The sequence below is a fragment of the Eubalaena glacialis genome, chromosome 10 (assembly GCF_028564815.1).
Source record: "Eubalaena glacialis isolate mEubGla1 chromosome 10, mEubGla1.1.hap2.+ XY, whole genome shotgun sequence".
NCBI classification, from domain to species: domain Eukaryota; kingdom Metazoa; phylum Chordata; class Mammalia; order Artiodactyla; family Balaenidae; genus Eubalaena; species Eubalaena glacialis.
The window spans coordinates 71,595,306-71,619,218 of record NC_083725.1 but is presented as its reverse complement, the minus strand read 5'-3'; the positions used below and the strand labels follow the sequence as shown (position 1 = coordinate 71,619,218).

The 23,913-nt window shown below is 38.5% G+C and overlaps 1 pseudogene; it reads left to right on the top strand.

The window, feature by feature from the left end:
• The first annotated feature begins 7,490 nt into the window (after nucleotides 1-7,490).
• Nucleotides 7,491-17,732, top strand: LOC133099320 (olfactory receptor 52K1-like; annotated as a pseudogene).
• Nucleotides 17,733-23,913: the final 6,181 nt, after the last annotated feature.

Here is a 23,913-nt window from a genome sequence, read left to right as displayed (position 1 = left end):
CCTATATATGGCCAATAAGGAAAGGATAGTGTCTTCAACAAATGGTGTAGGAAAAACTGTATATCCATATGTAAAAGAAGAAAATTGTGTTTTTATCTTATACTATGTATAAAAATTAACTCAAAATGGATTAAAAACTAACACATAAGACCTGAAACTGTAAAACTCCTAGAAGATAACATAGGGGAAACTTCATGACACCAAAAGTACAGGAAACAAAAGCAAGAATACAAATGGAACTATATCAAACCAAAAAAGCTTCTGTACAGCAAAGGTAACAATCCACGGAGTGAAGAGGCAACCTATGGAATGTGAGAAAAATACATGCAAGACATGTATTTGATAGGGGGTTAATCACCTAAATATAAGGAATTGATACAGCTCAATAATATAAAAACTAATAATCCCATTTTAAAATGGGCTCAGCTCTTGAATAGACATTTCCACAAAGAAGACATTCAAATGGCCAAAAGGTATTTGAAAAAAATGCTCATTGTCACTAATTATCAGAGAAATGCACATCAAAACCACAAAGAGATATCACTTCACACCAGTCAGATTGACAAGTTCATTGACAGATGAATGGATAAAAAATATATGGTGTATATATTCAATGCAATACTATTCAGCCTTATAAGAAATTCTGCAATATGCAAAACATGGATGGACCTTGAGTATATTATATTACATGAAATAAACCAGACTCAGAAAGACAAATACTGCAGGGTTCCACTAATATGAAGTATCTAAAATAGTTAAATCCATAAAATCAAGGACTGGAATAGTGGTTACCAGGAATTGGGGGAGCGGGAAATAGGGAGTTATTAATCAACAGGCATAAAATTTCAGTTAGGGTAAACTGCTATACAAAATTGTACCTATAGTCAACAATAATTTATTGTACACTTAACATGAGCTCTATCCTCTTAACAAATTTTAAGTGTTCTTACCACAATAATGTAAAACAAAAGAATGGAAAGAACATCTTTCAGATAAAAGCATTATGGGAAATTATGCCAGACAAAGTCCATGTCAGACCCTGGTATAAACCAGTTTCCTTCTCAGGCCTTTGAAAAGTAGCAGACATTGAGGTCAGTTGTAGGTAGGATGTTACCCTTTATTATTGATCGATGATTGGTAATTATTGATAATATGCAATTATATTAATAATGGCTTCTCAATTATATACTTAGATCCTCCCTTCTCCCTGTAATTAGGAAAAATTAGGAATATTATCTCCATTTTAGATATAAGAAATAGAGCACAATTGAGGAAGTGCCATTCCAAAGTTACAAGCTGGAAATGAATGCCTAGCTCAGACAAATATGTAACTTGTATGAAAAGAAAACCTACCAGATACGTTGACTTGGTTAGGCTTGGTTCTGCCCTTCCCAATCACAGACAGGAGTTGGTTGTAGTTTATATATCCCAATGTGGCTCTCTGTTCTAGGAGACTCTGCGAGGAGGGTGTAGAGGTAAAGTTAAGCACATCAAAGACCAAGGTACAAGCAGGCTTTACCTGAGGTGCTGACAGTCTCTGGAGATTTAATCATGACCCCTTGGAGACATGACTTAACACCATAAAGGGGAAGAGGATATGGGCTGCAGGAAACCCTAGGGGTGGAAGCCCTGGGTCAGTGGAGTCCCCTTGTGCCAACCCATAGAGAAGAGGCCAGAGCCTTCCATGAGCCCCTAAGGACCCTATTCAAGTGCAGCAGTTTCTGTTTCCGTATCCTTTTGGGAGAAAATCAGAGGTTTGTGAGGATAAAGCCAGCTGTTCCCTTCCTAACTCCCTCCTTCCCATACTTTTCTCACTGGAAGAGGAAGGCTGTACTGAATTTGCATGGAGGTAATGGACAGGGCCAAGAATGTTATTTCAGACTAAGGGCTGTGGGCAGAGCTAGAGCTAGGGGAAACAGGAAAGAGGTGACACAGGTGTGGTAAGTGGGAAAGGATGGGGGCACGCTCAGTTACCTCCCACACCCAGTGCTGGTCTTAGGCATCAGCTTTCTGCCCAATCCCTATTCCTTTATTGCCTCTAATTTGGCTCTTCAACTGAGTGGACATAAGTCTTGACAGTCTAACCTAAATGCTTTGTCTACAAACTCCAGACACCCCCTCCGCTGCAGAGGATGGCTGCCTCCTTTCTATGCCAAACACTGTGGTTCACCTCCAAGAAGTTTTAGCTGATTACATTAGCTTGGATCCTGTCACTTCTCACCTCCTATCATTCCTCCTCCATACTCCACCAGAATCCCTGTCCCAATTAAGAAGCTTCTGCATAAGTTAGGAGAGAGAAAATGAGGCCTGCACTAGGAAGATGCAGAGAGAGAGGTAAGAGTTACATTTCTTATAGGTTTTTCTTCCACAAGTCACATACTTGAAGGACGTTAGGTAAGAGACTATCTTCCTGTCTCTTAAAATTCATCATTCTGGTATCCTCTTAAGACATAGGTTAGACTACAAAATAGATGCAATTATTAACTGATTATTTTCTGCGTAGGGTGGCACATTTAAGCACTTTGGGGAAAACAATGAAATAGAAGACAAGCTCTGTAATCTGTTGTGGACATTCTGGCTCTTGAAACAGAGTAAAGGCTGGACAAAACATTAACTACAAGTAGATTCCTGGGTCCTGGATATTAGAAGAAGAAGCCTGTCTCCATTTTCTCTCTTATTCTGAGGTTCTGATTCTGGGAGGGGTGTATTTTTGATAAGCTTCAACAGAAATGATGTTTATGCACTGTTGGACACCCTGTGTTTAGGGGAAGAAATTGGATAGAACAGAACTTTTTCTTTGTGTGAAAAAGGATGGACAGGTCACAGTGTGGTCAGTTATGTTCAGAAGGTCAAGATCAAGTCGGTGGGATGTAGAGACTCAGAGATAACGTGAAACATGTTTGGATTTGTGAAAAATGCCTATTTACAGAGGGTAAAGTTGCAACAGGTATGTGGAATCATTAACAGTCGTTTATAGAGGGTCTGTTATGTGGCATTCACTCTTCTTTGCACTGAGGAAAAACAAACAAAAATGTCCTGTTGTCACTGAGATTGTTTCTTATATAGCCAAGTTCTTGTTCCTGGAAAATATGGACAAATATTAGTAAGACCTGGGGAAAATACTTTCAAATGAGAAGTTTATTCTGATGCAGGCAACCAAGGTTGTTGGTGGTGGTGGGGTCTTGGAACTTCCACCCTGGATGTATTTTAAATTAGAAGACAACCAACCAGATTCAGTCTGGATCAGATGAGAAGATTCATCAGGAAAAAGTGAGAAGACATTTTTCAGTAGTATGGTTGTTCATAGTTCATCTGGTGAAATGTCTAACACCTACTGTGTATGGCAAGGGTTGGGAATATTGCAGTGAATAAAGCATAGTCCTTTCACTTCAGATCATTTCACTTCACAATATGGTGAGTTTTTGTGGAAATATAGATATTGGAGAACAAAAACAGAGAACACCTCTGTATACTTGTTAAGGGTATTTTGTTCCACTACTGGGTAAGTGAGAGGTGGTGTCTTGATTGAAATGGAGTAGGCAATATTGAGATTTACTGTGGAGATTGACCCATCTGGACCTTCTGATAGAATGAATATGGTGTAGGAAGTAAAGGGTAGAACCAAGGTTGACTTGATTCTAGGTTGAGAAACTGGTTGGAGGGGATATTAGGTACTGAGATATGAAATGCACATGGAGGGCAGAAGTCAAGTTTTCTGCCTCAAGCATGGTAGGCTGCGATACCTGCAAGACTGCTATGTGGGGATATTAAGTAGACAGTTGGATATATTACTTTGAAGCTTAGAGGGAAGGTAAAATACGCAAATTTATATGTGAAATTTTAGGATCTGACAGCTAAATCCATAGTAAACAAGTAGAACACCTAGAAAGAGGACAATGTTCAAGGACGTTTCAGAAGCAGTGTTTGCCTTCTATATTTGTTTTCCCTTGCCACTGGATAATTCTCTTCAGTTTAAAAACACGCCATTTTCACACACACCTATGCATGCATGCGTGCACAACCAACAACTTTATTCTACTTTCCTCTGAAGCCAGTGCTCCTTTTACTGCTGGCCTTTGCAGCATACCTCCTCAAAACAGTGAGTCATGTTAACTCATGACTTCAATTCTTCTGATTTTTCTTACCTAACTCAGTCAAATCAGGTTTTGCCACCTTCTATTCTAGCAAATTTTCCTTACCAAGGTATCCAATTTATCTCATTTCTAAACATAAGGCTGATTCTCTGTTTGGGAATTATTTGACTTACCAGTAGCATTTAGCATGGTAATAATTCCCTTCTCCTTAATATATTACATCCAACAGCCTATCAAGATAGCACATAATCTTAAATTTTCTGATGGGTTGCCCATTCTCAGTCTCTTTTGCTGACTCTTCCTCCATTCACCCCAAGTCCTCCTTTACTCCAGCTATTAATATTGGAATTCAGTTCTTGGTTCTCTTCCCTTTATGAACACTCACTGTCTTGGTGATCTCAGTTTCACAGCTATTAATATTATCTAAATGATAATGATCTAAAGTTTACATCAGAAGCCAAAATCTCCTTCAAACTTCAAACTCGTATATCCAAACGTATTGACATGTTCACTTGGATTACTGATTGACATCTCAAACTCAACAGGCCAAAAACTGAAATCTTGATCTTCCCTTCCACACCTTCATCTGAGTTCATAACAATTCCTTCCTTTTAGTTGTTTAAGCCAAAAATCTTGGTGTCACCTTTGACTCCCTTTTCTCACACCTAAATCTAATCTGTCAAAAAAAAATACAATGGCACTTTAACAAAATATATCCCAAATCTGAATAGTTCTCATCACATACGCTGTCACTTTGGTTCTGAGACTTTCCTGGATTACTGCAATAGCTCCTGACTCTTCTCTCTGCATCTACCCTTATTCCTATGTGCTGATCTCATTATAGAAGCCAGAGCAAACTTTCAAAAAAATATGTCAAACACGTCACTTCTGTTGAAAACAATCTCTTTGAATGTGAGAGAAATGGGGAACATTTGCAAAGTTCTACAAAGGCCTACAAGGCCCTATGTGATCTTGCCCCACCTTTACAATCTCTATAAATTGCTCATTTATTCACTTCATTCTAGTTACATTGGCTCCTAGCTGATCTTTGAATACCAGGCATATTTATGTCTTAGGGCGTTTGCTCTGCCTAGTCCCTATTCTTTGAGTGACTTTCCCCTAGGAGTAACTCCTTATATTCTACATCTTTTTTGCCTGTCTTACCATCTCTCATACACATATTTGTTTTAGCCATTGCTGTGGCAACCATTGAGTGCAGATATAGCCTAGTAGCACCTTATTCAGCTACATACTGCCCTTGGGTTTCTCTGCCCCATTGAATGAAACACCTGAGAGAGACTGCTTAGCTATTCTGAAGCATATGTGAACCTGGAAGTATGAAGAAATTAACACTCTTTGGGTCAACCCTTGAACTGGGTTCCTGGTGGAAGCCATTGGATAAATAGTCCCTTCTTCCATATCCTGAGTGAACAATTCTGAGGGTACATCTACATGGTTCTTCATACGGAATTGGACACCGTTAATAGTTGATCACAGCATTACCCATCTTGGCACTGTATCTTTGGATCAGATTTCCCTGCTTTTATGTTTCACTCTTCATCCTGTTCTTCTTCCCTGGTATAATTTCACCATATAAACCATCTGCATGAAATCTAGAGTCTGCCTTTTAAAGAGATCTAGCTAATTTATCTCCTCATTCAATTTTTGCTCAAATTAATTTTCCAATGAGGTCTACTTTGATCTCTTTATTAAACATTTCACACTGTACCCCCGCAAATCCATATTCTCATCACCCTGTCTTTAAATATATATATATATAACATTGAGTACCTTTAAATGTAATATATAATTTAATCACTATCTCCTTTTATTATCCTTCTCCATATTTTAGAAATTTCTTTTACTCAGATCAATCTGTATTGTTCACTGATATATCCTTAACCTATTCAGTAAAAGTATTTAAAATCTCTAGTAAATTTACTAAACATATTTACTGAATGTTGTATGAATGTAAAATTGAACACAGTGAGGAGGGACCTTCAAGATGGTGGAAGAGTAAGACGTGGAGATCACCTTCCTCCCCACAAATACATCAGAAATACATCTACATGTGGAACAACTCCTACAGAACACCTACTGAATGCTGGCAGAAGACCTCAGACTTCCCAAAAGGCAAGAAACTCCCCACGTACCTGGGTAGGGCAAAAGAAAAAAGGAAAAACAGAGACAAAAGAATAGGGATGGGACCTGCCCCTCTGGGAGGGAGCTGTGAAGGAGGAAAAGTTTCCAACACTAGGAAACCCCTTCACTGGGGGAGAAGGGGGGTGGGTGGGGGGAAGCTTCAGAGCCACGGAGGAGAGCGCAGCAACAGGGGTGCAGAGGGCAAAGCAGAGAGATTCCCGCAGAGAGGATCGGTGCCAACCAGCACTCACCAGCCCGAGAGGCTTGTCTGCTCACCTGCTGGGACCGGTGGGGGCTGGGAGCTGAGGCTCAGGCTTCGGTCGGATCCCAGGGAGAGGACTGGGGTTGGCTGCATGAACACAGCCTGAAGGGGTTAGCGCACCACAGCTAGCCGGGAGGGAGTCCGGGAAAAAGTCTGCAGCTGCCGAAGAGGCAAGAGACTTTTTCTTGCCTCTTTGTTTCACGGTGCGCAAGGAGAGGGGATTCAGAGCGCCGCCTAAACGAGCTCCAGAGACGGGCACGAGCCGCGGCTATCAGTGCAGACACCAGAGACAGGCATGAAACACTAAGGCTGCTGCTGCAGCCACCAAGAAGCCTGTGTGCAAGCACAGATCACTATCCAGACCTCCCCTCCTGGGAGTCTGTGCAGCCCCCCCACTTCCAGGGTCCCGTGATCCAGGGACAACTTCCCTGGGAGAACACACGGCACGCCTCAGGCTGTTGCAACATCACGCCGGCCTCTGCCACCACAGGATCGCCCCGCATTCCGTACCCCTCCCTCCCCCCCGCTACAGTGAGGCAGAGCCCCCTAATCAGCTGCTGTTTTAACCCTGTCCTCTCTGGGCGGGGAACAGACGCCCTCAGGTGACCTACAAGCAGAAGCAGGACCAAATACAAAGCTGAACCTCAGGAGTTGTGCGAACAAAGAAGAGAAAGGGAAATCTCTCCCAGCAGCCTCAGGAGCAATGGATTAAATCTCTACAGTCACCTTGATGTACCCTGCACCTCTGGAATACCTGAATAGACAACGAATCATTCCAAAATGAAGGCGGGGGACTTTGGGAGCAACTATAGACATGGGGTTTGCTTTCTGCATCTAATTTGTTTCTGGTTTTATGTTTATTTTAGTTTAGTATTTAGAGCTTATTATCTTTGGTAGATTGGTTTATTGATTTGGTTGCTTGCTTGCTTTTTTTTTTACGTATAGGTATATATATTTTTTTGCTTTTTCTCTTTTTCTGAGTGTGTATGTGGATGCTTCTGTGTGATTTTGTCTGTATAGCTTTGTCTTTACCATTTGTCCTAGGGTTCTGTATGTCCTTTTTGGGGGGGGGACTAGTTCTTAGGACTTGTTCTCATTGGTGGAGTTGTTTTTTGGATTGGTTGTTCTTTCTTTTTTCTATTACTTTTTAACTTTTTAATTTTTAATAATATTTTTTTAATTATTTTTTTCTTTCTATCTTTCTTTCAGTTTTTCTTCCTTTTCTTCTGAGCCAAGTGGCTGACAGGGTCTTGGTGCTCTGGCTGGGTGTCAGGCCTGAGCCTCTGAGATGGGAGAGCCGAATTCAGGACATTGGTCCATGAGAGACATCCTGGCCCAATGTAACATCAAACGGTGGAAGCTCTCCCAGAGATCTTGATCTCAATGCTAAGACCCAGCTCCAGTCAACAACCAGCAAGCTTCAGTGCTGGACACCCTATGCCAAACAACTAGCAAGACAGGAACACAACCCCACCCATTAGCAGAGAGGCTGCCTAAAATCATAATAAGGTCACAGACACCACAAAACACACCACTGGATGTGGTCCTACCCACCAGAAAGACAAGATCCAGCCTCATCCACCAGAACGCAGGCACCAGTCCCCCCCACCAGGAAGCCTACACAACCCACTGAACTAACCTTACCCACTTGGGACAGACGCCAAAAACAATGGGAACTACGAACCTGCAGCCAGTGAAAAGGAGACCCCAAACACAGTAAGTTAAGCAAAATGAGAAGACAGAGAAATATGCAGCAGATGAAGGAGCAAGGTAAAAACCCACCAGACCAAACAAATGAAGAGGAAGTAGGCAGCCTACCTGAAAAAGAATTCAGAGTAATGATAGTAAAGATGATCCAAAATCTTGGAAACAGAGTGGAGAAAATACAAGAAATGTTTAACAAGGACCTAGAAGAACTAAAAAGCAAACAAACAATGATGAACAACACAATAAATGAAATTAAAAATTCTCTAGAAGGGATCAATAGCAGAATAACTGAAGCAGAAGAACTGATAAGTGACCTGGAAGATAAAACAGTGGAAATGACTACCACAGAGCAGAATAAAGAAAAAAGAATGAAAAGAATTGAGGACAGTCCCAGAGACCTCTGCAACAACATTAAATGCATCAACATTCGAATTATAAGGGTCCCAGAAGAGGAAGAGGAAAAAAAAGGGACTGAGAAAATATTTGAAGAGATTATAGTTGAAAGCTTCCCTAATGTGGGAAAGGAAATTGTCAAACAAGTCCAGGAAACACAGAGTCCCATACAGGATAAAACCAAGGAGAAACACACCAAGACATATTAATCAAACTATCAAAAATTAAATACAAAGGAAAAATATTAAAAGCAGCAAGGGAAAAGCAACAAATAACATACAAGGGAATCCCCATAAGGTCAACAGGTAATCTGTCAGCAGAAACTCTGCAAGCCAGAAGGGTGTGGCAACACATATTTAAAGTGATGAAAGGCAAAAACCTACAACCAAGATTACCCTACCCAGCAAGGATCTCATTCAGATTTGACAGAGAATTTAAAACCTTTACAGACAAGCAAAAGCTAAGAGACTTCAGCACCACCAAACCAGGTTTACAACGAATGCTAAAGGAACTTCTCTAGGCAGGAAACACAAGAGAAGGAAAAGACCTACAATAACAAACCCAAAACAATTAAGAAAATGGTAATAGGAACATACATATCAATAACTACCTTAAATGTAAATGGATTAAATGCTCCAACTAAAAGACATAGACTGCCTGAATGGATACAAAAACAAGAACCATACATATGCTGTCTACCAGAGATCCATTTCAGACCTAGGGACACATACAGACTGAAAGTCAGGGGATGGACAAAGATATTCCATGCCAATGGAAATCAAAAGAAAGCTGGCATAGCAATTCTCATATCAGACAAAATAGACTTTAAAATAAACACTATTACAAGAGACAAAGAAGGACACTACATAATGATCAAGGGATCAATCCAAGAAGAAGATATAACATTTGTAAATATTTATGCACCCAAGATAGGAGCACCACAATACATAAGGCAAATGCTAACAGCCATAAAAGGGGAAATCGACAGTAACACAATCATAGTAAGGGACTTTAAAAGCACACTTTCACCAATGGACAGATCATCCAAAATGAAAATAAATAAGGAAACACAAGCTTTAAATGATACATTAAACAAGATGGATTTAATTGATATTTATAGGACAATCCATCTAAAAACAACAGAATACACTTTCTTCTCAAGTGCTCATGGAACATTCTCCAGGACAGATCATATCTTGGGTCACAAATCAAGCTTTGGCAAATTTTCAAAAATTGAAATTGTATCAAGTATCTTTTCCAATCACAATGCTATGAGACTAGGTATCAATTACAGGAAATAATCTGTAAAAAATACAAACACATGGAGGCTAAACAATACACTACTAAATAACCAAGAGATCACTGAAGAAATCAAAGGGGAAATCAAAAAATACCTATAGACAAATGACAATGAAAACACGATGATCCAAAACCTATGGGATGCAGCAAAAGCAGTTCTAAGAGGGAAGTTTATAGCAATACAATCCTACCTCAAGAAACAAGAAACATCTCAAATAAACAACCTAACCTTACACCTAAAGCAATTAGAGAAAGAAGAAGAAAAAAAACCCCAAAGTTAGCAGAAGGAAAGAAATCATAAAGATCAGATCAGAAATAAATGAAAAAGAAATGAAGGAAACGATAGCAAAGATCAATAAAACTAAAAGCTGGTTCTTTGAGAGGATAAACAAAATTGATAAGCCATTAGCCAGACTCATCAAGAAAAAATGGGAGAAGACTCAAATCAATAGAATTAGAAATGAAAAAGGAGAAGTAACAACTGATACTGCAAAAATACAAAGGATCATGAGAGATTACTACAAGCAACTATATGCCAATAAAATTGACATCCTGGAAGAAACGGATAAATTCTTAGAAAAGCACAACCTTACGACACTGAACCAGGAAGAAATAGAAAATATAAACAGACCAATCACAAGCACTGAAATTGAAACTGTGATTAAAAATCTTCCAACAAACAAAAGCCCTGGACCAGAGGGCCTCACAGGCGAATTCTATCAAACATTTAGAGAAGAGTTAACACCTATCCTTCTCAAACTCTTCCAAAATATAGCAGAGGGAGGAACATTCCCAAACTCATTCTATGAGGCCACCATCACACTGATGCCAAAACCAGACAAAGATGTCACAAAGAAAGAAAACTACAGGCCAAAATCACTGATGAACATAAGTGCAAAAATCCTCAACAAAATACTAGCAAACAGGATCCAACAGCACATTAAAAGGATCATACACCATGATCAACTGGGGTTTATCCCAGGAATGCAAGGATTCTTCAGTATACACAAATAAATCAATGTGATACACCATATTAACAAACTGAAGGATAAAAACCATACGATCATCTCAATAGATGCAGAAAAGGCTTTCTACAAAATTCAACACCCATTTATGATAAAAACTCTCCAGAAAGTAGGCATAGAGGGAACTTATCTCAGTATAATAAAGGCTATATATGACAAACCCACAGCCAGCATCGTTCTCAATGGTGAAGAACTGAAACAATTTCCACTAAGATCAGGAACAAGACAAGGTTGCCCACTCTCACCATTACTATTCAACATTGTTTTGGAAGTTTTAGCCACAGCAATCAGAGAAGAAAAAGAAATAAAAGGAATCCAAATCGGAAAATAAAAAACAAAGCTGTCACTGTTTGCAGATGACATGATACTATATAGAGAGAATCCTAAAGACGCTACCAGAAAACTACTAGAGCTAATCAATGAATTTGGTAAAGTAACAGGATACAAAATTAATGCACAGAAATCTCTTGCATTCCTATACACTAATGATGAAAAATCTGAAAAAGAAATTAGGGAAACACTCCCATTTACCACTGCAACAAAAAGAATAAAATACCTAGAAATAAACCTACCTAAGGAGACAAAAGACCTCTATGCAGAAAACTAGAAGACACTGATGAAAGAAATTAAAGATGATACAAACAGATGGAGTGCTATACCATGTTCTTAGATTGGAAGAATCAACATTGTGAAAATGACTCTACTACCCAAAGCAATCTACAGATTCAATGCAATCCCTACCAAACTACCAATGGCATTTTTCACAGAACTAGAACAAAAAAATGCACAATTTGTATGGAAACACAAAAGACCCCGAATAGCCAAAGCAATCTTGAGAAAGAAGAATGGAGCTGGAGGAATCAGGCTCCCTGACTTCAGACTATACTACAAAGCAAGAGTAATCAAGACAGTATGGTACTGGCACAAAAACAGAAATACAGATCAATGGAACAGGATAGAAAGCCCAGAGATAAACCTATGCACATATGGTCACCTTATCTTTGATAAAGGAGGCAAGAATATACAATGGAGAAAGACAGCCTCTTCAATAAGTGGTGCTGGAGGGAGATGCAAGAGGGAAGAGATATGGGAACATATGTATATGTATAACTGATTCACTTTGTTATAAAGCAGAAACTAACACACCATTGTAAAGGAATTATACTCCAATAAAGAGGTTAAAAATAAATAAGTGGTGCTGGGAAAACTGGACAGCTACATGTAAAAGAATGAAATTAGAACACTTCCTAACACTATACACAAAAATAAACTCAAAATGCATTAAAGACCTAAATGTAATGCCAAACACTATAAAACTCTTAGAGGAAAACATAGGCAGAACACTCCATGACAAAAATCACCGCAAGATCCTTTTTGACCCACCTCCTAGAGAAATGGAAATAAAAACAAAAATATACAAATGGGACCTAATGAAATTTAAAAGCTTTTACACAGCAAAGGAAACTGTAAACAAGACAAAAAGATAACCCTCAGAATGGGAGAAAATATTTGCCTATGAAGCAACTGACAAAGGATTTATCTCCAAAATATACAAGCAGCTCATGCAGCTCAATATTAAAAAACAAACAACCCAATCCAAAAATGGGCAGAAGACCTAAATAGACATTTCTCCAAAGAAGATATACAGGTTGCCAACAAACACATGAAAGGATGCTCAATATCACTAATAATTAGAGAAATGCAAATCAAAACTACAATTCGGTATCACCTCACACCAGTTAGAATGGGCATCATCAGAAAATCTACAAACAACAAATGCTGGAGAGGGTGTGGAGAAAAGGGAACCCTCTTGCACTGTTGGTGGGAACGTAAATTGATACAGCCACTATGGAGAACAGTATGGAGCTTCCTTAAAAAACTAAAAATAGAATTACCATATGATCTAGCAATCCCACTACTGGGCATATAACCAGAGAAAACCGTAATTCAAAAAGACACATGCACCCCAATGTTCATTGCAGCACTATTTACAATAGCCAGGTCATGGAAGCAACCTAAATGCCCATCAACAGATGAATGTATAAAGAAGATGTGGTACATATATACAATGGAATATTACTCAGCCATAAAAAGGAACGAGATTGAGTCATTTGTTGAGACGTGGATGGATCTAGAGACTGTCATAGAGAGTGAAGTAAGTCAGAAAGGGAAAAACAAATATCGTATATCAACGCATATATGTGGAACCTAGAAAAATGGTACAGATGAACTGGTTTGCAGGGCAGAAATTGAGACACAGATGTAGAGAACAAACGTATGGACACCAAAGGGGGAAAGTGGCAGGGGGTGGGGGTAGTGGTGTGATGAATTGGGTGATTGGGATTGACGTATATACAGTAATATGTATAAAATGGATAACTAATAAGAACCTGCTGTATAAAAATAAAATAAGTGCCTTCTTGATAAAATGTTTTAAATGTCATTAAAAATAAAAAAAACAATGGGAGAAAATATTTGCAAATGAAGCAACTGACAAAGGATTTATCTCCAAAATATACAAGCAGCTCATGCAGCTCAATATTAAAAAACAAACAACCCAATCCAAAAATGGGCAGAAGACCTAAATAGACATTTCTCCAAAGAAGATATACAGATTGCCAACAAACACATGTAAGGATGCTCAACATCACTAATAGTTCAAGAAATGCAAATCAAAACTACAATGAGGGCTTCCCTGGTGGCGCAGTGGTTGAGAATCTGCCTGCTAATGCAGGGGACACGGGTTTGAGCCCTGGTCTGGGAAGATCCCACATGCCGTGGAGCAACTAGGCCTGTGAGCCACAACTACTGAGCCTGCGCGTCTGGAGCCTGTGCTCCACAACAAGAGAGGCCACTATAGTGAGAGGCCCGCGCACCGCGATGAAGAGTGGCCCCGCTTGCCGCGACTAGAGAAAGCCCTCGCACAGAAACGAAGACCCAACACAGCCATAAATTAATTAATTAATTAATTAATTAATTTAAAAAAAAAAAAAAACTACAACGAGCTATCACCTCACACCGGTCAGAATGGCCATCATCAAAAATTCTACAAACAATAAATGCCAGAGAGGGTGTAGAGAAAAGGGAACCCTCTTGCACTGTTGGTGGGGATGTAAATTGATACAGCCACTATGGAGAACAGTATGGAGGTTCCTTAAAAAACTAAAAATAGAACTACCATATGACCTAGCAATCCCACTACTGGGCATATACCCAGAGAAAACCGTAATTTAAAAAGAGTCATGTACAATGTTCATTGCAGCACTATTTACAATAGCCAGGACATGGAAGCAACCTAAGTGTCCATCAACAGATGAATGGATAAAGAAGATGTGGCACATATATACAATGGAATATTACTCAGCCATTAAAAAATGAAATTGAGTTATTTGTAGCGAAATGGATGGACCTAGAGTCTGTCATACAGAGTGAAGTAAGTCAGAAAGAGAAAAACAAATACCGTATGCTAACATATGTATATATATATATATGTGTGAAATCTTAAAAAAAAAAAGGTTCTGATGAACCTAGGGGCAGGACAGGAATAAAGACACAGATGTAGAGAATGGACTTAAAGACATGGGGAGGGGGAAGGGTAAGCTGGGACGAAGTGAGAGAGTGGCATGAACATATATACACTACCAAATGTAAAATAGATAGCTAGTGGGAAGCAGCCGCATGGCACAGGTACATCAGCTCGGTGCTTTGTGTCCACCCAGAAGGGTGGGATAGGGAGGGTGTGAGGGAGAGACAAGAGGGATGAGAAATGGGGATAAATGTATATGTATAGCTGATTCACTTTGTTATATAGCAGAAACTAACACACAATTGTAAAGCAATTATACTCCAATAAAGATGTTTTTTAAAAAAATTGAACGGAGTTCAAGCTTAATACCTGAACAAACTGAACATTTAGAGGAAGGTCAGAAATAGGAAACTAAAAAGAGAAGTCAGGGAGGTGAGGAATGGATATATTATGGGAGCTAAGAAAGTATTTTAAGAGGACAGTGGTCAATTCATATAAAATCTGCTATAAAGTAGAGAAAAATGAAGGCAGGTAAGTGCCCATGGTACCATCATATGGAGGTCATTTCTGGCCCCAGTGAGAGCAATTTCAGTGCAATTTGCAATGTATCAATTCCAAATGAGATTTGAGAGAGTTGAATGAATACAGAAGTATTTCTTGATATTTTGATGTGAAGAGGAGCAGAAATTTGGAGGAGAATATAAGATCATGGAAGGAAGGATTATGTAGGTATTAATCAACAAAGACTTTTTTTTAAAACATCAGAATTCTATTAAGGGATAGTAACATAAATGAAAATTAAGGCTGTGTAAACAGTAAAGAATTATACAAAGATTTTATATATAATTGAACTTACTCTCCCTACAACTCTCAGATAAAGGTAGGGCAGTGTAATTCCCTATTTACAGAGATGGATTTGTATTATACAAGGTCATGCATCTAGAATAAGTGGTAGTCATGACTTGAGCCAAGAGCTCAGGTTCTAAAATTTTCCCATACCACATGGAAATAAGTTAGTCTATTTCCAATCTGGGTATGCTGATGTATGTTGCCTCTGGGTGTTTAGGTGAAAACAGTAAGGCACAATTTTTAGGACACTGGATTTGGAAAGTGCTAAAACAAAAAATTGGCTGCCTGATACTACTAGCTATGGTATTTTAGAGATATTATTTAATTTTTCAAACTCAATTTTTTCCTATTGAAAAAAGAGACTAATAACTTTTATAGTGCTTATTTTGTTCATGGACCTTGGTGTTTGAATACATTATTTCATTTAATACTCAGAAGAGCTTCATTAAGTTGATCCTGTAAAAGTAGATAAGAGTACCTGGATAAAAATGGGGCAACTTCAGTGTTCAGTAATTTAACAGAAGAAAGGAGAAAAATGAGGGTGGGGGGGGAGATTAAAGATTGTTAAGAATAAGCATAATTTGCGTGGAATTAAGAGGTCAGTCTTGCTAAATATGAGAGTTCTTGATGAAAATGAAGGGGCTGGAAGATGGGTGGAGGTAGAGCTCCATGAATAGAGAGGTTACCATGAACTTAGACGAAGGAGAGATAAAAGATGAGACTCCTGATTTTCTCAGTAAGGGGCAGGCAGGGCTGTATTTAGAGGTTTCTGGGTGTTGAGAACACCTGGAACATACATACCAGAACAGTTCCCTCCAATGAACTTTCTGCAAGGATGGAAATTTTCTGTATCTGAAAAGTACAATTTGGTAGCCACTAGTCACATGTGGCTATTGAACGCTTAAAGTGTTTTGTGTGACTGGGGTATTGAATTTTTAATTTAATTTTAATTAACAGAAATAGCCACATGTGACCAGTGGCAACCATATCCAATTGCACAGTTCTAGAGAAAATAAACATTGTATGATTAATTGGGGCACTAGAAATTGCAGTTTATTTGATTTATATAGGCACCCAAGACAGAATATTTACTTATGTGGTTGGGAATTTTGTTTGGCAGGTAGTATGGTAAAAATATGTCTTCTAAAGCAGTTAATTTAAATACATTTCACTTCTTTTATCAGTAAAATCCTGTCATCATTAAGAACACAAAACACTACCTTCTCTGCATTCTTTTATGAAAGCTGTTCTGTGGTATCAGTTCTATTGATATTTAAAATACTACCTACTCAATAAAACACAAAGTTCTGTGTGGGCAGGAAACCTGAATTATGTTTCTTCACATCTTTCAAGACTAGCTGATTTTATTTAAAGACTAGGACCAGGATCAAGAATTAATCCTCCAAGGTGGGATGTCATAGCTTGATCTCTCTAATCCAATATGCCCTGAATACTCTCCCAAGGTGAAGGAGCCTAAGAAAATCAACAAGAAGAATTTCCAGGAGCCAATATTACCTCAACCCATCCAAGCTCCTTCCTGTTGGTAGGAATTTCAGGTTTGGAGCACTCGCATATCTGGATCTCCATTCCCTTCTGCTTTGCCTATACTCTGGTCCTGCTGGGAAACTGCACACTTTTTTTTTATTATCCTGGTTAATGTAGCCCTTCATGAAGCCATGAACCTCTTCCTGGCCATGTTGGCAACCACTGATCTGGTCCTTTCTTCTTCAGCACTGCCTAAAATGCTTGCCATATTCTGGTTCAGGGACTGAGAGATCAACTTCTATGCCTGCCTGGTCCAGATGTTCTTTCTCCACCCCTTCACTGTCATAGAGTTGGCAGTGCTGCTGGCCATGGCCTTTGACCACTACGTGGCCATCTGCAAGCCACTGCACTACACCTTACTAGACCACTTATCACCAAGATTGGCATGGCTGCTGTGACTCGGGCTGTGACACTAATGACTCTACTCCCCTTTCTGCTCAGACGCTTCCACCACTGCTGAGGTCCAGTGATTGCCCACTGCTACTGTGAGCACATGTCTGTAGTAAGGCTGGCCTGTGGGGACACTCACTCCAACAATATCTATGGCATTGCTGTGGCCATGTTCATAGTGGTATTGGACCTGCTCTTTATTATCCTGTCTTATGTCTTCATCCTTCGGGCAGTTCTATAGCTTGCCTCTCAGGAGGCCCCGTTACAAGGTTTTTGGGACATACATGTCCCATATAGGTGCCATTTTAGCCTTTTACACACTGGTGGTCATCTCCTCAGTGATGCACCGTGTGGCTTGCTGGGCTGCCCCACCTGTGCACATATTCCTTGCCAATTTCTATCTGCTCTTCACACCCATGGTCAATCCCATCATCTATGGGGTCAAGACCAAGCAGATTCATGAACGAGTCTTAGGATTATTCCTGAGAAAAGATGTGTAAATGGACAGTGAGGGACAGGAGGAGAAAGAGTGGGACATGTTGAATGCTGGAGTGGGGATGGTGATATAATAAGCAGAGGGCTGCCAGAGTCTCCTTGTTTAGGCTCTTCCTGGTAAAATGAAAAAACTAAATAATGTCCCAAAATGCTCAAGGGTCTCCAGTCTGATTAGGACTCAAGGGTCTGAGTCCTTGGACTCAAACTGCTGACTTTGCTCTTTCTTCACAGAGTCCTCATTAATGATATGGGCTTCATAAAGGCTTAACCAACTCTCCTCTTGGTGACATCACCTAAAAACAAAGATGCTTCCAAGTTTGATTACTTAAGAGAAGACCAAGAATCTTAGTTTCTACCCTGAGTCCATGAGAATTTGGTTAATTATCTACTCAGTCCTCTCTCAGGTCTTAACATTCCATCTGATATGAGAATCCTTCCTTAGTCACGCTGACAGGTGGTGTCCAGCCTCTGACTAAATGCTTAGAATTTTGGAGAGCTTGTGACCTTCCAGGGATAAAGGTTCTCAGTGCTAAGTCAGGTGCTGATGTAACAAATACCTAAAATATATAAGTGGATTTGGAACTGGGAAATGAGTAGAGGTTAGAAAATTTTAGGTACATGTTAGAAAAAGCCTATATTCCCTCAAAGATATTGTTGGTAGAAATATGGACATTAAAGGCAATTCTGGTTTTTATATGTCCAAACCTTGACAAATTTAAAAGGTAATAATAGCTGGACAATTTTCTTCCATGCAAGGTAAGCAAAAAATCTACAGTATGAAATTGATTCTTCTCCACAACTGAATTAAGGAGCAGTAAATACAGAGGTATAAATGGATGCACCTAACACACATTCTCACCTGGTAAGATTTTACCTTCTTTAAGGATAAACAAAAAATATGAAGATTTTTCTCCCTATGATTACCGCTAACAATGCTGTGAACTCAGAAGTCTTTTCTTGTAACATTCTGCATTATTTTTCTATTACTGCTATAACAAGTTAGCACAAACTTAGGGAGTGGCTTAAAACAGCACTAATTAATTTTCTTACAGTTCTTCAGTTAGGTTAGAAATCCAACATGAGTTTCACTGAGGTAAAAATCAAGGCATGGGTAGGGCTGCTTTCCTTCTGGAGGCTCTGGTGGAGAATTCATTTCCTTGCTTTTTGCAGTTTCTAGAAACCACCTGCTTTCCTTGGCTTGTGGTCCTCTTCTTCCATGTTCAACTTCAGCAATGTCTCATTTCTCTGACTCAACCAGGAAAAGTTCTCTGCTTTTCAGGATTTAGATTGGCCCACCAGTATAATCTAGGATACTCTCTCAAATTCTGTGCTCTACTACAAGCAACTATATGCCAATAAAATGGACAACCCAGAAGAAATGGACAAATTCTTAGAAAGGTACAACCTTCCAAGACTGAACCAGGAAAAAATTAAAAATATGAACAGACCAATCACAAGTAATGAAATTGAAACTTTGATTAAAAAACTTCCAAACAAAAGTCCAGAACCAGATGGCTTCACAGGAGAATTCTATCAAACATTTAGAGAAGAGCTAACACCAATCCTTGTCAAACTCTTCCAAAAAATTGCAAAGGGAGGAGCACACCCAAGCTCATTCTATGAGGCCACCGTCACCCTGATGTCAAAACCAAAGATATCACAAAAAAAGAAAATTACAGACCAATATCACTAATGAACATAGAGGCAAAAGTCCTCAACAAAATACTAGCAAACGGAATCTAAAAACAGATTAAAAAGATCTACTCTGTGATCAAGTGGGATTTATTCAAGGGATGCAAGGATTCTTCAATATACAAAAATCAATCAATGTGATACACCATATTAACAAACTGAATAAAAACCATATGATAATCTCAATAGACATAGAAAAACTTTTAACAAAATTCAACACCCACTTATGATAAAAACTCTCCAGAAAGTGGGAATAGAAGGGAACTACCTCAACATAATAAAGGCCATATACAACAAACCCACAGCAAACTTCATTCTCAATGGTGAGAAAAGGAAAGACCAGGAACAAGACAAGGGTGTCCACTCTCGCCACTATTATTCAACGTAGTTTTGGAAGTCTTAGTCATGGCAATCAGAGAAGAAAAAGAAATAAAAGGAATCCAAATTGGAAAAGAAGCAAAACTGTCACTGTTTGCAGATGGCATGATACTATACATAGAAAATCCTGAAGATGCCACCAGAAAGCTACTAGAGCTAATCAATGAATTTGGTAAAGTTGCAGGATACAAAATTCATTCACAGAAATCTCTTGCATTCCTATAAACTAACAACACAAAATCAGAAAGAGAAATTAAGGAAATAATCACATTTACCATTGCAACAAAAAAAATAAAATACCTAGGAATAAACTTACCTAAGGAGGCAAAAGAAAACTATAAGATACTGATGAAAGAAATCAAAAATGACACAAACAGATGGAGAGAGATACCATGTTCTTGGATTGGAAGGATCAATATTGTGAAAATGACTATACTACCCAAAGCAATCTACAGATTCAGTGCAATCCCTATCAAATTACCAATGACATTTTTCACAGAATTAGAACAAAAAATTTTACAATTTGTATGGAAACACAAAAGACCCCAAATAGCCAAAGCAATCTTGAGAATGAAAAACAGAGCTGGAGGAATCAGGCTCCCTGACTTCAGACTATACTACAAAGCTACAGTAATCAAGGCAGTATGGTACTGGCACAAAAACAGAAATATAGATCAATGGAACAGGATAGAAAGCCCAGAAATAAACCCATGCACTTGTGGTCAATTAATCTATGACAAAGGAGGCAAGACTATACAGTGGAGAAAAGACAGTCTCCTCAATAAGCGTTGCTGGGAAAACTGGACATGTAAAGGAATGAAATTAGAACATTCTCTAACACCATACACAAAAATAAACTCAAAATGGATTAAAGATCTAAATGTAAGACCAGATACTGTAAAACTCTTAGACAAAAACATAAGCAGAATATTGTTTGACATAAATTTCAGCAATATCTTTTTTGATCCACCTCCCAGAGTAATGAAAATAAAACCAAACATAAACAAATAGACCTAATTAAACTTAAAAGCTTTTGCACAGTAAAGGAAACCATCAACAAAGCAAAAAGACAACACATAGAATGGGAGAAAATATGATGAAGTGACTGACAAGGGATTAATCTCCAAAATATATAAACAGCTCATGCACCTCAATATCAAAAAAACAAACAGCCCAGACCTACTAGAGAATGGACTTGAGGATATGGGGAAGGGGAAGGGTAAGATGTGACAAAGTGAGAGAGTGGCATGGACATATATACACTACCAAACGTAAAATAGATAGCTAGTGGGAAGCAACCACATAGCACAGGGAGATCAGCTCTGTGCTTTGTGACCACCAAGAGGAGTGGGATAGGGAGGGTGGGAGGGAGGGAGATGCAAGAGGGAAGAGATATGGGGACATATGTATATGTATAACTGATTCACTTTGTTATAAAGCAGAAACTAACACACCATTGTAAAGCAATTATACTCCAATAAAGATGTTAAAAAAAAAAAAAGGACAGAAGACTTAAACAGACATTTCTCCAAAGAAGACATACAGATGGCCAAGAGGCACATGAAAAAAAGCTCAACATCACTAATTATTAGAGAAATGCAAATCAAAACTACAATGAGGTATCACCTCACACTGGTCAGAATGGCCATCACCAAAAAATCTACAAACAATAAATGCTGGAGAGGGTGTGGAGAAAATGGAACCCTCTTACACTGTTGGTGGGAATGTAAATTGATACAGCCACTATGGAGAACAGTATGGAGGTTCCTTATAAAACTAAAAATAGAACTACCATATGACCCAGCAATCCCACTCCTGGGCGTATACCCAGAGAAAACCATAATTCCAAAAGATACATGCACCTCGGTATTCATTGCAGCACTATTTACAATAGCCAGGACATGGAAGCAACCTAAATGTCCATTAACAGAGGAATGGATAAAGAAGATGTGGTACATATATACAATGGGAGCTTTTTTATTATCATTGCTAAGGTCTGTAGTTATAACCATGTTAGTCTCTCTTTTTTTAAATTTTTATTGGCGTATAATTGCTTTACAATGTTGTGTTAGTTTCTGCTGTACAATGAAATGAATCAGCTATATGTATACCTATATCCCTTCCCTCTTGGACCTCCCTCCCACCTCCCACATCCCACCCATCTAGGTCATCACAGAGCACCGAGCTGAGCTTCCTGTGCTTTATAGCATGTTCCTGCCACCTATCTATTTAATGCATGGAGGGTGGGACAAATTGGGAGATTAGGACTGACATAGGAGATAGTCTCTTTTAAAAATTTATCTTCTGCAATTTGTGTGTTATTGCTATAACAACTTGAAAATAAATCATGACACTTAAAACAAATAAAGGCAATTCTGGTTAGGGCTCAGAAAAAGAACTGTAGAGAAAATTTCTATCTTCTTAGAAGATAGAACAGATATCATACATCATCATGAATAGAACTTTGGTAGAATATGAACAATAAAGGTGTTTCTGGTACTGTCTCAGACAGAAAGGTGGGATGTGTTATTGGAAACTGGAGGAAAGGTGATCCTAATTACAGTTTGGCCATGTTTTTTGCCACTTTATGTTTTTAAATTTTGTGCAATACAGAACTTGTAAGTGATGAACTTGGATATTTAGCTGATATTTCTAAACAAAGTCTTGAAGATATGTCCTGGTTTTACCTTGCTTCTTACAGTAAAATGAGAGGGGAAAGAGATAAATTGAAGAAGGATTTGTTAAGCAAAAAGGAACCAGAACTTGAATATCTGGAAAACTCTCAGCCTATTTATATGCAAAAAATTAGAATGTATTGAGGAAAAAACATCTAAGGCATGCTTGGGAAACCATTTTCTAAAAAAGATTAGGTTTGTGACTTGTTGATCCAAATAGCCATTTCAGCAGAAACCAGGGATAGAAGTAGATTTATGTGCAAAGACCTGTGGAGGACCCTTTTGTGGAGCCTAATAACATGCTACTAAAAAACCAATACATCAATGAAGAAATCAAGGAGGAAATCAGTAAATACCTTGAGACCAATGAAAATAAAAACACACTTTTCCCATGGGATGCAGCAAAAGCAGTTCTAAGATGGAATTTTCTAATAATACAGGCCTACCAAAGAAACATCTTAAACAACCTAACCTACTATCTAAAAGATTTATAGAAAGAAGAACAAAGATGAATGCCAGAAGGAAGGAAATAAGATCAGAGAGGAAATAAGTAAAATAGAAACCAAAAATCAATAGAAAATATCAATGAAACCAAGAGCTGTTTTTTTGAAAAGATAAAATTGATAAGCCTTTAGCCTGCCTCATTAAGAAAAAAGATAGAGTACCCAAATAAACAAAATAAGAAATGAAAGAGGAGAAATTACAAGCAATATCACAGAAATACAATCATAAGAATACTATGAACAGTTATATTCCCCCAAAATGGACAACTTAGAAGAAATGGATGCATTGCTACAAACATACAATATTTTAAGACTGAATTAAGAAAATATATATATAATGTGAACAGACCAATTACTAGTATTGAAATTGGATCAGTAGTCAAAAACCTCCCAAAAAAACAAAAGTCCAGGACCAGACATCTTTACAGGGGAATTCTGCCAAACATATAAAGAAGAGTTTTTAATACCTATCCTTCTCAAACTATTCAAAAAAATTGAAGAGGAGGGATCACCCCCAAATCCATTATATCAGGCCACTATTACCCTGATACCAAACCACACAAAGACACTACCAAAAAAGAAGAAGAAGGAGGAGGAGGAGGAGGAGGAGAAAGGGGAGGGGGAGGGGGAGGAGGGGGAAGAGGGAGAGGAGGGGAGAAAGAAAATTACAGGGCACTATCTCTGATGAATATAGATGCAAATATCCTTAAGAAAATATTAGCAAGCCAAATTCAACAATATATAAAAAGGATCATACACCATGATCAAGTGGAATTTATTCCAGGGATGCGAGGATGGTTCAATATCCACAAAAAATCAATGTGATACACGTTAACAAAACACATATAAATCACATGATCATCTCAATAGATGCAGGAAAAACATTTGACAAAATTCAACACCCATTCATGATAAAAATTCTCAACAAAGTGGGTATA